Genomic DNA, 17,951 nt, shown 5'->3' on the forward strand with positions numbered 1-17,951 from the left:
GATGTTTGGGAAATTCTGCACACATTGTCCTCACTACTAGGACATACATATTAGCATATTATAGAGTCTTCAAAATTGCATAGGTTAATTTTGCTAAACTCGGTGTGTTTACTGACCTTATAGGAGCTCAGAACACCTTATCTCTCAGCACACTTGCTAACATCCCTCTGACCGGTGTTCTGTGTCACGCCATTCTGGTTACATAGGACTAAGCCATCGTCTCCAGAAAGGCCCTGTGCAAAGGAACAACATGTAAATAAGTCAACGTGGAGATTCTCCCCAGCCTAGATTCTGGAAAGTAGAGAGCAGGGCTGCCAGGAAGCAGGATCCATTGGGAGAGGTAGTTTTTGATGAGATGATGGAGGATCAAGGAAGGATTGGAGATTACTGTATCTGGAAGATCAAGAGGTCAAAGGGAGCAGCAGCCCAATGGTGAAATGCAGTGTATTTCACAATTCTGTATGTGACAAGGTTCAGAAATATTATTTCATGTTGCTGTAGGGAACGAAAGACTGGAAGAAGATCAAAGTGCCACAGCCTATAATTTAGTTACAGTAAATGTTATCTATTTAATTAAGACTTCTCTAGCACTCACTATGTACCAGGCACTGTTCAGAGCAGATTACAAATATTACTTCATTAAATTCTCAACATAACTGTAAGGTAGGTACTATTACTTTCATCCCCATTTCAAAGATGAGGGAACTAGGACACAAAGATATTTAACTTGTTCAAGGGCCAGGACTCAAGTCCAGATCATGTCTCCATGATCCATGCTCTTAATCTGTGCTTGTGCGGCCTTTGTGAATACATGAAGTAGAACGGGATGCTGCTGGAGGTGATCCCAAGCCATTTAATAGTACAAACAATTACAAATACTAAGGAAAAACTCCCCCTCTTCTAGGTTCTCTGAAATGGGAGAAAGTTCTCCACTTTAATCAAAACTGACATTAATGTTTATTCCTATAACGTCTTGATATGACCTTTTATATACCCAAGATGAAACTAAAATTGATGTGAGGGATAGCGTTCCAGGTAAAACAACTTAAGTGATAAAACTTGTTACCTCAGCAATGTTGCCCGAGGGGCAGACTTACATTTTTCATGAAAAATGTTAGGCAGAAGGTCTTGATGTCATTTCATGCACCATTTAATCAGATTTAGCTCAAGAGACAGGGGGATTTGGAAAGCTATATTTTTCTTTTTTAAAAATACAACACATATTTTGGTATAAAAGTAATTCATGCTCACTACAGACAATTTTGGAAACACAAATTATAATTAAGAAAATAAAAATTATGCATAATTCTACCACCTAAAAACAATTACTTTGATGTGTTTACTTCTATTCCTTTTTTTTTCTCTATTGAATATATATGTGTGTGTTTAACACAATTGAAGTCTGAATACATTTTACATCTTACACATTTTACTTAACATTATGTTGTGGATATTTTCCCATGTCTCAAGAAAATCTTTGTATAACTGTAGTGTTGTTCTGTCTGTTATCTTGTTTTAAGTTGTTTATTTTTGTTTTGGTGCCATGTTCTGTGTTCTTTGTCTTTTAATATAAGGAATATGGTTCTTTGGCTTTTGTCTTCTACAGTGATTTGTATAGTTTTCACTTCTTGTTTGTACTTGCATTGAACAAATAGGACTCTAATTATGCAAGTCAAGATTGAAATTGCACTTTTTTGACTCAGCCCACTTATATGGATGAGAAGTTTTCTGTGTTTCTATTTCTTCATACATCATTTTGGGGTTTAAAGTATTATTTAATATTTTACATATATACATATATATAAAGATGATTTGTTAACATTTGTAATAATTATTGTGACCATATTTATAATTTTTTACCTTTTTATTCAGACATAATTTCAGACTTTTAGAATATTGCAAAACAAAAAGTAGTATAAAGAACACTCCTTTAATCTCCACCAAGATTTGCAAAATATTTCAATATATTTAATATATACTTCACCAAAGAGATATATAGATATTAAATAAGCATGTGAAAAATATATACCATCATTAATCATTAGGGAATTGTAAATTAAACCCACAATGAGATACCACTACACCTTTGTTAGAATGAGTAAGATTAAAAGTACTGATTATACTAAGTGTTGTCAAGGAAGCAAAACAACTGGAACCCTCATACACTGCTGGTGGAAATGTAAAATGGGATGACCACTTTGGGAAAAGAGTTTGACAACTTCCTTAAAAATTAAACATATGTCTATCATATGACCTGGTCATTTCACTCCTAGATATCCACTCAAGATAATTGAAAGCATATGCAACAAATACTTGAACGTGAATGTTCATAGCAGCTTTATTTGTAAAATCTATAAATAGGTGAATAGATAAATTATGATATCTCCATACCATGGAATACAATTCAGCATTAAAGTAGAACCAACTGTAGATACATGCAGCTGTATTAGTGAATCTCCACATGATTATGATAATTACGAGGGTAAGAAACCAAGACCCCCCAAAAAAGCATACTTTCATTTCATGTGCATAGCATTATAGGATATAAAAACAAATCTAATGACAGAAAGCAGATCACTGGTTGCCTGGATGGGGGGTCGGGTGGTAGTGCAGAGAGGTGTGGGAGAAAAGGATGACAGAGGCACAAGGCAACTTTTGGAGTTGGTGGATATCGTCATTATCCTGATTGTTGGGATGCCTTCACAAGTGTGTACATGTATTAACACTTATCAAATTGTACTTTTTAAATAAGTGCAGTTTGTATTTTAATTATATTTGAGTAAATCTGTAAAAATGTATAATAGCAGACAAAGTATTTGTTGTATATCAGGTACTGTTTTCTGGCTCTTTATAAAACATAAAAGATATAAAAGCATTTAGCACTATAGTAGGCACTTATAGTAGGCACTCAATATATGTTACTTGAAAATGAATCTGATTTATGTAAATTTTTTCTATGAAAATGTTTGGCATAGAGTAAAAATGTTATCTTTAATTTCATATAGAATCAGTTTCCCTTTGATACATATTTAGACTAAACAAAAAACAAACATAAAAGCAAGAATAAAAATTTTCTGGCCGGTGAAACCCAATGACAAAACAGCAAGAAGAGAGCCACAATCATCTGCCTTAGTCTCTAAAAATATATAGACACATATGCACATATGTATACATACATGTATGTATATATATATATTCATACAGACATATAACATACAGAGATGTAAAAATTTAAATCCATCTAGGGATTAAATAGATTCTTTGGAAACTAGTCATTGGTATCTGGATGTCAGAGATCACAAAGTCAATTTATTAATAAGATGTCTAAAGCACAGTTAGTGTTCAATAAAGGTTTTTAAAAAAGGAATCAATGAAAACAAATGAATCAATGAGCAATCTTGTTTCTCAAATTACTTTCATATTCATGTAGAAGACTTTTAGTGAAAATGTCTTCCAATATTTAAAAAGTAACTTTGTTTTGGTCCTATAGCCCTAAGAGTTGATACTATTTATGAAAAACACCAGTCTTAAATAGCTCCAAGTTCAAGATGCTAAATAAAATAAATGCTGTTTCCAAAATTGTTTGGCATTGAAGTTAGCATTATTTGTGCAACACTAATTGGAAACAACTAAAAATGAAAATAGTCATTCAATGGTTTAATATCAGGAAATAAAAAGTAATACTATATAGAAAGCCCAGAGATAAATCCACGCACATATGGTCACCTTATTTTTGATAAAGGAGGCAAGGATATACAATGGAGAAAAGACAGCCTCTTCAATAAGTGGTGCTGGGAAAACTGGACAGCTACATGGAAAAGAATGAAATTAAAACACTCCCTAACACCATACACAAAAATAAACTCAAAATGGATTAAAGACCTAAATGTAAGGCCAGACACTCTAAAACTCTTAGAGGAAAACATAGGCAGAACGCTCTATGACATAAATCACAGCAAGATCCTTTTTGACCCACCTCCTAGAGAAATGGAAATAAGAACACAAATAAACAAATGGGACCTAATGAAACTTAAAAGCTTTTGCACAGCAAAGGAAACCATAAACAAGACAAAAAGACAACCCTCAGAATGGGAGAAAATATTTGCAAATGAAGCAACTGACTAACGATTGATCTCCAAAATTTACAAGCAGCTCATGCAGCTCAATATCAAAAAAACAAACAACCCAATCCAAAACTGGGCAGAAGACCTAAATAGACATTTCTCCAAAGAAGATATACAGATAGCCAACAAACACATGAAAGGATGCTCAACATCACTAATCATTAGAGAAATGCAAATCAAAACTACAATGAGGTATCACCTCACACCGGTCAGTATGGCCATCATCAAAAAAACTACAAACAATAAATGCTGGAGAGGGTGTGGAGAAAAGGGAAGCCTCTTGCACTGTTGGTGGGAATGTAAATTGATACAGCCACTATGGAGAACAGTATGGAGGTTCCTTAAAAAACTAAAAATAGAACTACCATATGACCCAGCAATCCCACTACTGGGCATATACCCTGAGAAAACCATAATTCAAAAAGAGTCATGCACCACAATGTTCATTGCAGCTCTATTCACAATAGCCAGGACATGGAAGCAACCTAAGTGTCCATCAACAGATGAATGGATAAAGAAGATGTGGCACACATATACAATGGAATATTACTCAGCCATAAAAAGAAATGAAATTGAGTTATTTGTAGTGAGGTGGATGGACCTAGAGTCTGTCATACAGAGTGAATTAAGTCAGAAAGAGAAAATCAAATACCGTATGCTAACACATATATATGGAATCAAAAAAAGAAAATGGTTCTGAAGAACCTAGGGGCAGGACAGGAATAAAGATGCAGACGTAGAGAATGGGCTTGAGGACACAGGGAGGCGGAAGGGTAAACTGGGACAAAGTGAGAGAGTGGCATGGACATATATACACTACCAAATGTAAAATTGATAGCTAGTGGGAAGCAGCTGCATAGCACAGGGAGATCAGCTCTGTGCTTTGTGACCACCTAGAGGGGTGGGATAGGGAAGGTGGGAGGGAGACACAAGAGGGAGGAGATATGGGGATATATGTATATGTATGGCTGATTCACTTTGTTATAAAGCAGAAACGAACACACCATTGTAGAGCAATTATACTCCAATAAAGACATTTAAAAAAAAAAGTAATACTATCTTTTCTTATCTAGTTTTTCATAATTTGAATATCTTCATGCTGTTATTACTTACAAACTCTGGTTTATCAAAGGACAGAGCTCATTGTAGAGCTAATACTTTTTAAAAAACTATTAAAGTTAAGGTGTTAAGGTGAAAAAAGTTGGAGAGGGAAGAAATATGAGAAAGAGGAGGTGGAAGGCTGAAGATGTCTAATATTCAGTGTGAAAGACTAGTAAACATGCATGCCAAATATGTAATTTCTAAAATCACTGTTTAGCCTTGAGCTGATGTTTCATTTAGTTCATTGATCATTCAAAATTTATTAAAATTCTACAGTTAAGGAACTCTGAGAAACACCATGATGCATGATTCTTAAATCTACAAGAAAGCACATATAAGAAAGGTAGCCGAACCCTGGTAAACACATTTATAAGGGATATGGAAGAAGTAAATCCAGTGGACAAAAATAGAAAAGAGAGAATAAGAAAGATAAGAGGAGAATCTGAGCAGCATGTCATCTTGGAAATCGAGCTTATATTATTAATATAATTGACATGGCATTTAGGACATGTGAGAGACATTACTGGTGGTCACTCGTATCCCGTTCTGCTCTCCTTCCAGGAATGTAGAAAACATTTTCCAGCCCCCTTGTAGGCAGACATGGAAATTCGATTACATGTAGCCAATGAACTTTGAGCAGCAGTGGCTGGTGTCCGTGCCAAGGCACAGGAAGAGCAGATAGAAGATGTCCTTTCACTCTCTTTCCCTGCCAAGTGTTGGGGTGGTGAAATGTCCATCCCATTGGTGGTGTTGGCTTACAAACAGGTATGATGCTATCTTAAAGTGTTTTCTTACAAACAGGTATGATGCTACCTTAAAGTGTTTTCTTACAAACAGGTATGATGCTATCTTAAAGTGTTTTCTCCGTGTAAATTGGAAAAACAACATAATCACGTGGCTCAGATAGAAGAGATAAAACAAACACATAGCAACATTTTTTGGTGGTATGTATTGATTTACCATGTCCAGTCTCACATCCTTAATATATTTAATCATGGAACATAATTTACATACCTAAAAGTTCCACATTGCAATTATCAGCATGTTGCAGTAGGCATCTTATCACTGTGGGCTATACAAAATTTTTACAATTTCCATGAAGTACCTGGAGCACTAAAAAATGATTTTCTACAGAGTTTGAGTAAAGTAGGTTTTAATCACCTCTTCCAGTCAAGACATTGTATTATTAAGTAACACAAAGTCACTCCCCCAAGATCAACTCCAGCTGAAATAGAAACATCAAGAGGGACATGAAACTGTCAGAAATTCCTGGGAAAATGGAGGGCTGTTGTGTGAGGGGATGATGGTCCTAGTCTAGGGCATTTTGCTCTGGATATCATTTTTGTCTACTTTGCCTTGGGGCTATCAATGGTGCCAGAATCCATGTAAATGCAACTGCCCTCAGGCATAAAATCTTGGCAGCACAAATTCTGATTAGGAGCATCAAAAACTTGCGATGATTGACAAGCCTTGGATAGTCATGTCTCTTCCCCGCCCCCTCACCCAAACCTCCAGGATGGGTGATACACACTAGGATGGTTTTCTGGTACCCAAGCTGCTCCAACTGCAGGCTCAATGGAGATTCTACCCCACAAACATCAGGTCTGAGACAGATTGAAGTTTGACTTTTAGCTTTCCCCATATATATTTCTGGACAGAGCAATGAATATCCCAAGAGGAATATTAACTGACAAGTTAAAATAAGAGGATAGCTGGGGAGCACAGCTCTTTCAAAAGAAAACAGCAAAGTAGATGTCAGAGTCCATCAAAAAAAAAAAAAGTTTTATAACTGATGGGACAAAGACTCAAAATAAGATTTAAAATATAGCAAAACAGATAAGGAAAGACAGGAGCAATATGAAACATAAGGAAATGTAAAAAAAAAAAAGAACAAAGTGGAAATATTATGTGTTAAAAAATGCAGTAGTTGAAATACAGAACACAATAGATGAGGTAAAATGTAGAATTGATACAGCTGAGGAATTGATTAATAAATTGGAAAATTTGATTGAGGCACCCTCCCAGAAGGAAACAGGAAAAGATAATGATATAGAAAATAGAAAAGAAAAGTTAAGCAATATGAAGGTGATATATTGTTCATAAGAAATTGTTATTTTTCTAAGCTATCAATTTGCCTGTTAATTGAAACAAAATAGCCGTGTTTACCAAGGCTGATTATAAAGATAGTCCAACCTGGTTTGAGGACATGAATAATTAATATGAGAGTGAAACAACTTATTCAACAAGAACAGGGAAAATATATTTTTCCTTGGATAGATGCCATATTTTTTGATTATTTTAAAGTCATAAGCATATAACATTCTGAATGAACATATCATTATGCTGTGTGATAACTATGAAGAAGTATATATAGAATAATATTCTAATGGGAGAAAATTATAATAAAAGTAATCATATCCATTTAATAGTGTTTATCATCATTATCATATTGCAAAGTAACCTGGCTTAGATAGGTAGCAGTTCCTGTAAATGATTGTAACATTTTATAGTCAATCGAAATTTTTGTTCTTATTTTTTGGTCTCCCAGATAAAAATCAGTTTTTTAAGTAAGAATTATCATCATTGTCGTCATCATCTTCACCATCATCTTTATCATCACCACCCTCATGGGTGTTAGTATTCCCAGCCCCCTCCTTATCCACAAACGTATAAAATGGCAAAGGCTTGTTTCTGATTGTGTAAGTATTGGGATTTCCTTGCCACCAACCTCCTTATACCATGCCTTAAAGCATACGTGCCCAGTTTTTTGTTTGTTTGTTTTTTGCCAAATCATTTTCAAAATGTTTCGTCCTTCCTTTCTTCCTTCCTTCTTTCCTTTCCTCAACATTTACTGAGCACTCACTATGTACCAGCACTGAATGACGTTGGTGATAAAAGAGAAAAAAAGAACCTATGGCCCCTGACTTTTACAAGACCTCAAGGATTGGTGAACAACTGTTCCATGCTCAGCTGTCCTATGCTGAATGTCCTGGGAGCTAGGGGATTTGAGGAAGCAGAAATTCCGGACCACAGAGATACTGATTATATGTCACAGGTATGTTCCCAGGATGTGGGAACAAAGAATGTTGCTAGTCCAGGGTATGCAGCAATAGAAAAACAAGGGGGAAAATGTGACTACAGAGATATGATAAAGGTAAGCTAGGTTTTAGGGAAGAAAAGATGATCAGCAACTCCTCCAGGAATGTAGGCATGTACTCTCTCTCTCTCTCATTCTCTCACAGATATCACACACATACACAAACACACCCGAGGTTTGACTCAAGGACTAACCTTAAGCACATATACTGTGATTTTAAGAACCAACTCTTTCTATCTGACTCTAATGATTTAGCACTGAGAAACAAAGGCCTTCATTTGCCTGGTAACTATGATATGGTTAAAAACGTAGTGTCTCTGAGATGGCTATGCTACTAAGGAGCATAGGAACCAAAGTGCAGATTTATGGTTTCTAGCCGATGAGTCACTAGGAATGGGTTTAAGTTTCAAAAATAATCAATAAAGTGATAGTACAAAAATCACAGCACCTTATAAGGAAGTCACAGTCATCCAACCATTTGCTAATGGTACTTAACATGATAATACGTTGATTAAACTCACTAAATTGATGGGGGTGTATGTACCACTTCTTTAAAAGACCAGAAACTGTCAGATGTAAAAGAGGTTAATACAGGTAGGATCTCTCCGTAAGACAGCCAGGGGTCTTTTTCAAGTAAGTAGTTAGATGTTCAAAGAACAGAAAGTATAGCTTGAAGAAATGGAATCTAGGCTTGGGAACAATTTAGGGCTCTTGTCTTCAGGGTTCCCGAGGACAGAGGTTCAAATGGGCCAACAAGGGGACCTTGATAATCTGCCCAAACCTACGATGGTATGTGCGGTTCTCACCCAAGTCCTAAATAAGTAGGCTTCTAATGTCAAATTGGTTTTCTCTACCAGGAAGAAATATTTCCCTTCAGAAGTGATTAAGTGGACTTTCTACTCCAAATTCATCTTGTATGACTTTGGGTAGTGAATTTTTCCAGGAAGTGGGTGAGTTGATCTTGATAGTTGGAAAATCACAAACAGTAGCATAGTCTGAGAGAAAAGAAACTGCACAATACTTTTAGAGCACCCGTTTATCCTTCAAAACTACATACCTCGCAACAACATTTCAAAGCCTTTGTCATGTACAACAGAGGAGAGTCCAGTCTTGGAATAAGAAAATCTTTCATAAATAATAGAGTGACACTGAGATTAGTGAACATTGAGATCTATACGATTCTGTCTCTGGGAATTTTCTATTCATGAATTCTGCTGAATACTGAGGTAGAATGATTACTTCAATATAAAAATCTCTTAGAGTTAAAAGACGTCTAAGAAATGGTAATCACCTGTGTGGCACACATTAACAACATTAATGTTTGTACTATTATTGAAATGGGTATATGAAAGTTCTGTGATTTGACTGTCCTTTTGACTAAATTATAGTTTGACCTAAGAACTTAACACATGCCAGTTATCAACCAGGGCAGAATACTTTGGGTAGTGAATGTTAAGAGTTATGTGTTATTGTGGAAACTTCTAAATGGCAACTGCAAACTTACGGTAAAAGGTGCATCTTAAAAATGTATTCTTTACCTTCAGCATTTCAGAAACACATCTAACACATGTGCCTATTGAAGCAATATGAAAATACAGAAATATCAAGGAAATATCACTTATATATTCATAAGTTTGATTTGATGTACACCAGCTTAATGTCTTATGGAACTGCTCTGTCGGTGCCATCCTCAATTAAGGTGGATGCTCATGTAGATCAACATATTACCAGTGTTACTCTACCGATTTAATAGGAATTAACCTGTTAAAATGGGCTCAGATTGATTTGTTGTCTTATTTGGTTAGGTAGCTACACATCTGACAATTCTCTGACATTGGCAGTTTACTTGTAATGAAAGAAAGCACCAAAGATAAGAAGGGGGGATGCAAACGTGGGAATCAGGTTGCTTTTAATTAAGGGTGATTTTCTTTTTTGGCCGTGCCGTGCCACATGCAGGCTCTTACTTCCTCCGATGAGGGACTGAACCCGAGCCCCCTGCAGTGGAAGGGCCGAGTCTTAACCACTGGACCACCAGGGAAGTCACAATGGTGGTTTTCACGTTGTGAGTAGGGGTATTTTGTGTCTACCCAGTGTGATCTATGTGGAAATCTCCCATTTTATAGACTCTGCTGTCTCTTTATGAGATTTGCAAAGGAGAAGGTTCAATTTACATCCACCCCTGGGGCCTCAATTTGGCAACCACTCCTCCACACTACATCCTCTTCACCGCTCCCAGTTTCACTTTTGGCTACTGCCGTCTAGAGCTCCCTGCTCCATGCTAGGGTACTGGGCTGCACTACATGTTGCTGTGATGTGAAAATCCCACACCTTGTTTTATTACCGTATAGTCTAATTCCCCCAGAGCACCAGCAGTCAAGGCTGTATGGGTGAAACAGTTTTCCCTGAAGAATTGGGAGTAATTAAAGAAAATTAATTACAACAGAAATAATATTTTAAAAACCTTTTAATATTATATCCCAAATATGTCTGTTTCCCTAGTCCAAGAGAAGAAAAAAAGACAAATTGAGCCCCTCACAAAGGGCCATTTAAGGGCACACACCATGTCTGTCTTTTTTTTTTTTTACCTTGTAAGTAATCTTTTATTTTTAATTGTAATATTATTTATGGGTTTTTGCTCACTAGGAATTCTGTGTCGCTTTCAAAGAGATGGTATGAAACACAATACATCAGGAGAAAGACATGTGCTGATGAATTATGGTCCTGAATGTCATCATTCCGGTGATGTATATTAGAATAGGGATGGAGGAGTGAAGTTGAGGGATGAGTCTGTGTGCTGTGCATTCTTGAATGATCCCCAAGAAAACTGTGATACAATTATTATCCATGTTTAGCATCATATAATCACAAAGTATTTGCCTGCAGAGGGAACCATTTTGCTAGGTACCTAGGCATATACACCACCAACACCCTGGGCGACATCCATTTACCATGTCTGTCTTGCTCTCCTGCCTTCTTTTTCTTTACCTTCAATGTGCACCCCTCTCCTTTTAGTAAAACTCTATTGCCACCCCCCCACAGGGATTTGTTTTGCCCTAGTTTCCATCCCCTTCCTCCAAAGAGTATAATCCAGAAAATGAAATCATCTTCAATCATATATTTTCAATGACATATTTGATCTGGAACAATATCAAGAGAACTTCATCAGAAAGTCCTGGCAGAGCTCACCAGGCAAAGCAGAACTGTCTGCAGAGGCCAGGCATCGCAGAGCAGAGTGAAGAAGCCTGGGTTTGGAGTTGAGCCTCAAAGACCTAATAACTGCACAGTCATTAAATTGGAAAAAAGTATAATTGGTAGTCCAAAGATGTAGAAGTGGTTTTTCATTGGATAGCCTGAGTTAACAAATAAATTAAGTGAAAAAATGTTGAAGACTTCAGAGGAACATCTCTGAAAGGAAGTTTTAGAATTAAATCTAGAATTAACATAATACATTATAAGATTTCTGCAAGACTAAGATATAAATATCTAAACAACAATGAGGAGGTCTCTTTATGGTGAATGAGAAATGGAGGAATTCTTTTTTTCCACTCAACAAATATTTACCAGGTGCTTAATATGTGCCAGGAACATTTAAGGTGCTAGGAAATATAGCAGTAAATAAAAGGAATAAAAATATCTACCTTCATAGAGCTTACATTTTAGAGGTGGAAACAGATGCTAAAGAAGATCAATTAAATGAATGGGTTATGCCATAAATACTTTCAAGGCAAGCAGAACAAGAAAGGTGGATATGGACTTGCTGGAGATGTCAGAGAACTGTGGTTTTAAATATTGTGCTCAAGGAAACCATATGTTTATAGGTACCAGTGAAAAAATTTCTATGAAAGAGCCAGCAATGACTATAAATAGAAGCATGAGGCTCTACAGAAAACAATATGTATCTGCCACATTATAACAGAAAAATGTGACATTACCTCATGTCTCAAATATTCTAAAGATGTCCTCTCTGTATAAGATGAATATCATCATGGTGTTACTTAAAAAGTGGCTTCATCAAGGTGAGATTAGGTGCCCCTTCCACAGATTTCCATAGCACCCAGTACTTCCTTGTTGTAGGAGCTTCTATTCCCCAATATTGTTCTTGGAGGAGAAGCTGAATATAACAGAGACACAGACCATGAAGCCTCTGATAGAGAGAAAAGTCTTCTAAGGTCCTGCTAACTTTTAAGTTTCCACAAGGTTGGCTGTACTTTGTTTCCTGCCCTGGTTTTCTGAGATATGTGTCCATAAAATATTCCCACCCTTATTTTGGTGGACCTCTGTTTTTTGCACCTAAGCTTTTTGCTTTCAATAATTTTAGCTCTGAGTCACTACCATGTCTTAGGTACTGTATATAGGTGATATTAATACTCAAAGCAATCTGGAAAAATGGGTATTATTATGTTTGTTTTCTAGATGAGGAAGCAAATATGGTTCGGTAGGTTAAATAATTTGAACAAGGTCACATGGCTAGAAATCCTGGACTGCATGATTTCAAAGTCCAGGCTATCTTGATTTTATCACATCGTATCTTGTAAAGTAATTCGATGACAAGGTAGGTATGGGTCAATTGACCCATAAATGTGCAAATAGTTCACAGCAATAGTAACAAATAGGAAAAAAGATTTTTCCATAAACTCTTTTTATTCTGGAAAAGATTGAGTATACAGAAGTGAATCTTCATAATTAAAAATATAAGGATTTTGGCTAAGTGTTCAGGAATAACAAGAAATTGCAATACTGTAGTAGGTTAATGATTAGAAAGGTAAAAAAGCCACTTTATATAATTTCTGAATAGAAAGTAATAGTGTAATCAAGACTTAACAATTGGAAAGCATCAAGCTTTGATTGGTTGAGGAATTTAAAAACTGATATTTAAAATTTTATTTTTTGAGTAGGCATTAATTTTGCATGGTTGAAAATTCAAAATATACAAAGGAATATATAGTAAAAGGTTGACCTCTTACCTCTGTTCCCCAGCCATCAACTTTTCCTCCCTAGGGGCAACTAATATTTTTCTCTTCCTGGCTATGCTTCTAGAGATATGTTCTAAATATGCAGATGTGTTGCTTTTAAACTCCTTCAGTTTTTAAGAACATGTTATTGTATGTTCACATGCTGTTATAGGAAGTAATACAGAGAGATCCATATACCCTTTACCCAGATTTCCCCATTGGTAATTTACAGTAGAATACTATATAGTATTCTATACTATACAACTATAGTTCAATATAGAACACTATATTCAATACTATGCTGTAGTTCAATAGCACAACCAGGATACAGAGCATTTACATAACCAAGGCTTCCTTGGCAGTAGCTGTCTCTCCCTCTGTGGCTACAGCTTCCATCAGGGTGACCTCTGGGCTCCAGTAACCCTGCCTCTTCTCTTTGTTTCTCCAGTTAGGAGCTGCACTTGCTAATTTCTGGATTACCTCGTCAACCCCTGCTTAGCTTCTGAGTTCTTCCGTGGCCTGTGTTATCAATTCCTTGCATCAATTGTCTTTGTAAATATTTGAAATGATCTCTATTTTCCCTGTTAGCCCCTGCCTGAAACAAGTGGATTTAAAGAAAAGTGGTGATGTGGCATTTCTTGCACACCTGGCTTTGTAGTTTCTGTTTTATACCCACTATGTTGTTATCAAATCTACCTATCCTGTTCTCTCAAACTGACTATTCGCTAGGCGATGCTCTTTAAACCAATGTATAATCTTTCCCAGACAACCATAATTTTTTTTTTTTTTTTTTTTTTTGGCTGCGCCCTGCGCCTTGTGGGATCTTAGTTCCCCGACTAGGGATCGAATCCGCGGAGTCCTGACCACTGGACCGGTAGGGAATTCCAGACAACCATTTAAATCATTAAAGTGATTTTTCTGGGAAGGAGGCTTGAGGCAAAGATATAACTTACAAAAGGGGCGTTTGAGATGGAGTGTCTTCACTCCCCAGGTTCAGAAGGCCTTTCAGGTCACAAGGTCTATCTATGGTACACTTGCGCCTAATTCTTTATAAGCATGCCATTTTTCTTTATAGATTGAAAGATCTTCACAGAACATGGAAAAGCTCTGTTCTGGGCTTCTGCATTACCCCCACCCCGATTCCCCTCTTCAGCCACGTCCTTGCAAGCCACAACTGATCTGAATTAAGAGAGTACCCAGTCAGAGTCTTTAGGTGGCATAGACACATCAGGAGGGGCCACACATAAAGCTATTATCAGCCATTAACTACCTGGTGAATTGGTTTATTGGGTGTTTGTGACACTCAAGAACTGACTGAAGTTTTGATTGGGTGATGAGTCAGGGCTAGGATGGGAGAACAAAGCACCACCCAGGGAGGGAGGCAATTTGGACACAATGCCCCCTCAAGAGAGCTAGCCTTGAGCCTCATAAATTTAAAGGCAAATCAGAACTTTACTGCTTTTGGCCAAAGAACATTGACAACCTTTCAGAGCAAAGGGCAAGTACAAGGCATTCTTCTGAAAAGGTTACAAGATTTCAGACAGAACAGAATGAAAGTAAGTTTCTGAATATAAAATATACTATGTTTTGGAGGTGGTTTTATGAGAAGTGATCATCAGAACAATATACTACTGTGTCAAACAGATTATAGTCTGAAATAACTTTCAGTGTTCTCCTAAAGTACTGATGAAAAAAAAGTCCATTCATTTATTCATTTAACACATACTACGTCGTGCCAGGTTCTATATTTGAGAAGTTATACATATCTGTTAGAAATAATTTATGTTTTCCTAAAATTGTTCTATAATCTTCCCATACGTATTTTAGGGCACATAAAGTAGTATAAAATGTCTTCTAGCTGAGGAGCCTCCAGACATCACTGTTGAAATAAGGGTGTTCAGATTTGTCTTTATAGTTTCAGGGACATATATAGATTTTGGAACAAGTGTGAATCAATATTTGTTTACATTTCTATTAATTTACACCAAGATTATGCCTTTTATGTTCAGATAAAGCATTTTCTTAAAAAAAAAAAAACAAGAAGAAAGAACAACAAACTCTCTTGGATTGAGACTGGAACACAAATTATCATCATTTATAAACAATTCTGGGGTTCCACTGCCTGGCTTCAAACCCACCTCAGCCACTAACTCTGTGTGTGTGACCTCGAGGAAATTACTTAAATTTTTTTCATCTTTAAAACGCGAATCATAATTGGTCACTCTCTTACAGAATTGTTGAGGAGTGTAAATTAGAAAATGCATGTAAAAAGGCCTGGCACACAGTGAGGGCTAAATAAATGCCTGTAATTATTCTTATCTCTGAGTTTGATAACCGGTTTGGCAGAGGAGACAGATGTACATGAATCAAGAATAGGAAAGAATGATCAAAGGAAAGAATTTCTTACAAGAATGGAAAAGATCAAGTCTGAGGATTCAAAAAGGGGCTAATCAAATCAGAATCTGAATTTTACCCTCCTCCCCACATGCACTAGATATTTAGCATTTTTCTAAGATTGACCCTATAATTTGTAATTTCATGGGCTTCCAGTCTTCTCTACTTCAGCTCAGTGCTGCGTCCTTAAAGCGGAGACTCACCAATGACAAACGTCGCCACAACACGTAACTGGGGCAACTTGAGTGTTGCCAGGCCTGTGAGTGGGAGCACTTGAATTGTTGTGCGCGGGTTTGGACTGGGCAGCGGGGGTTACGACTCCTCCTCCCCCTCAACCACCGCAGCCGGCAGCTCCACCCCCCTCTCCCCAGCCCCCTTCTTCCAGCTCCCGAGCGCCTTTCTCTTTCGGGTCCGCCCTTCCTCAGGGTGTGTGAGCTGGGCGCAGGAGGCGGGCTCAGCGCTGACGGGCTGCGCCTCTGCAGCCAGAGGGAGGAGGGCGGGAAGGCGTGCGGCGGCGGCGGAGGAGGAGAAGGAGGCGGGGACTACGCCGGGCCGTAGCTGGCGCCGAGCGCGGTGGGAGCGGAGAGGGTACCCGGCTGGCTCGGCTGGCGGCCTCAGCCCGGATCTCGACGCCGCAGCCCTGCGCCTCCCAAGCCCTTGTCTCAGTCTCCGCGGCCCCAAGCACGGCGGAGGCGGCGGAGCTGTGGGCCACTGGTAGGTTGCACGGGGACGGCGGTTCCTTCTGCAACCTTTTGTGCTGCAGAAAAGGTGGTGGTGATGATGATGATGGGTGGGTGGGTGCGTGGGTTAGGGGGGTTGCCTCAGTCATCGATCCTCGGTGCCAGCTCCAGTCGTGGCGCCGCCCCTTCCTCCCTGCCTCGTCTCGGGGTCGGGCGCGCGGTGCCCGCGCGGTGCTGGGGAACCCTGACCGGGCGGGCCTCCGGGATGGACGGCGGGCGGCCTCAGCGGCCCTTGCCCTCGGCGGTCTGGTCCCCCGGCGCCCGAGCAGGGGGGTAGGGTCTGGTGGACTGGGTGGGGCCCTGGCGGGGTGCCGGGAGCCCGCAGTTTCTTGGCCCAGGGTGGGGTTGGAGACGCCGTGAGTGTGCAGCGCGTGTGAGTGAGGGTGCAGGGGCGTGCGCCCCCGTGTGCGCGCGGCGTGCGCTCGCCGGGGAGGTGCGGGACTCGACGACCCATTGCGCGTCTCCCGCGGTGCGGCGGTGCGGAAGTCGGCGCGCGTTGGCGCGCACGCTGGCTCCTCCGCCGCCGTGGCCGCATCGCGGGGCAGCTGGCCTGGGGGCCCCATTGAGAAGTAGGTCCTTCCCGGGCCTGCTGCGCCTCTGGCTGTCTGCCCGGGCCGCGCGCCGGGTGCGACTGCCCGGGCCAGATAGCACCTCGGGGCAATCCCTGGCAGCCTTATCTCGCCTGCCCTCCTCGTCCGCGCAGCAGTCTGGGGGGCGAGGCCGTCCGGGAACCCGCAGCCAGCGCCCGCTGCGCGTCTGCCGATTTGGCGGGGGCGGGCAGACCGGCCGTGGCCGGGGGCGCGCGCGTGTGGATTGGGGCCGGGTGCTGGCCAGAAGCGAAAGCGGCAGATGTCCTTGGGCATTGCCGCCCTCGCCCCACCTGTCGCGGATGAACTTTGGGCCAGGTGGGAAGCGGAGGAAAGGGGTTTCCGGGCGGGCGGCAGTCAGACCTTGAGAAGGCGGCCCCATTGTGAAGCTGCCAAACTCTAGTGGTGGAATCTGCAAATCTCTGCCAGAAAGGAGATGGGAACACGAAGGGAATGATGGCCCCGTCCCTTTCTCCTTGTAAATGTTCCACATCCTTAGGGTGTCTCCGCTTCTCCAGCCACGCCAGTTTGCACTCGGGTTGGTTACCGATTTGTGTCGAGCCAAGATGCTGAGTGTGTATGTGTATGGCTGTGGCGCACAGGTTAACACTGGGGCTGGGAACTTTTTAATCATTCGAGGAAAGGGGAAGAATGGAGGCAGTAGCATTTTATAGCGTGCTCGCTACTCCTAGCCGAAAGAACCGTTCTTGCACAACATTTCCGACGTTTCTAGACTCTTCATTTTACATTGTTTTTCTCAGATAAGCCACACTACAGTTCAGTTGTAAGTTGCTTTATTTATTTTAACCCTGTAGAGCAGATTAGACACTAAGGAGATAGAAATGACCTCTTCCCAAAGTTTATTTTCCCAGTCATTTCAAAATACAGTATTGGTTATTATTGTGAAGCTTTTGGTACTTTCTTAATTCAAGACCATGATTTATGCTTACACAATT

At 39.6% G+C, this 17,951-nt stretch overlaps 1 protein-coding gene and 1 long non-coding RNA gene across 10 annotated transcripts in view; one reads left to right on the forward strand and one right to left on the reverse strand.

Moving 5' to 3' along the window:
• Nucleotides 1-15,953, reverse strand: part of LOC309622550 — a 32,054-nt gene extending 16,101 nt beyond the window's left edge. For both annotated transcript variants that reach the window (XR_014240964.1, XR_014240965.1), the window contains exons 1-2: nt 15,872-15,953; nt 117-233 (exon numbers count right to left, since the gene is read on the reverse strand). This is a non-coding gene — a long non-coding RNA (uncharacterized lncRNA). The remainder of the gene's footprint in view (nt 1-116; nt 234-15,871) is intronic.
• MACIR (macrophage immunometabolism regulator) overlaps nt 227-17,951 on the forward strand; it is a 33,649-nt gene continuing 15,924 nt past the window's right edge. The window contains exons 1-2 of one of the 8 annotated variants that reach the window (XR_014240876.1): nt 227-10,384; nt 10,966-16,382. The gene's annotated coding sequence lies outside the window, so the exon portion shown is untranslated. Of the gene's footprint in view, nt 16,383-16,537; nt 16,682-16,744; nt 16,978-17,014; nt 17,314-17,352; nt 17,780-17,951 lie in introns of those variants that run through there. The other 7 variants (XR_014240877.1, XM_082378503.1, XM_082378498.1 and 4 more) reach the window with 7 other exon arrangements.

This window comes from Balaenoptera borealis (genome assembly GCF_965194805.1).
Source record: "Balaenoptera borealis genome assembly, chromosome: 2".
Taxonomy (NCBI): domain Eukaryota; kingdom Metazoa; phylum Chordata; class Mammalia; order Artiodactyla; family Balaenopteridae; genus Balaenoptera; species Balaenoptera borealis.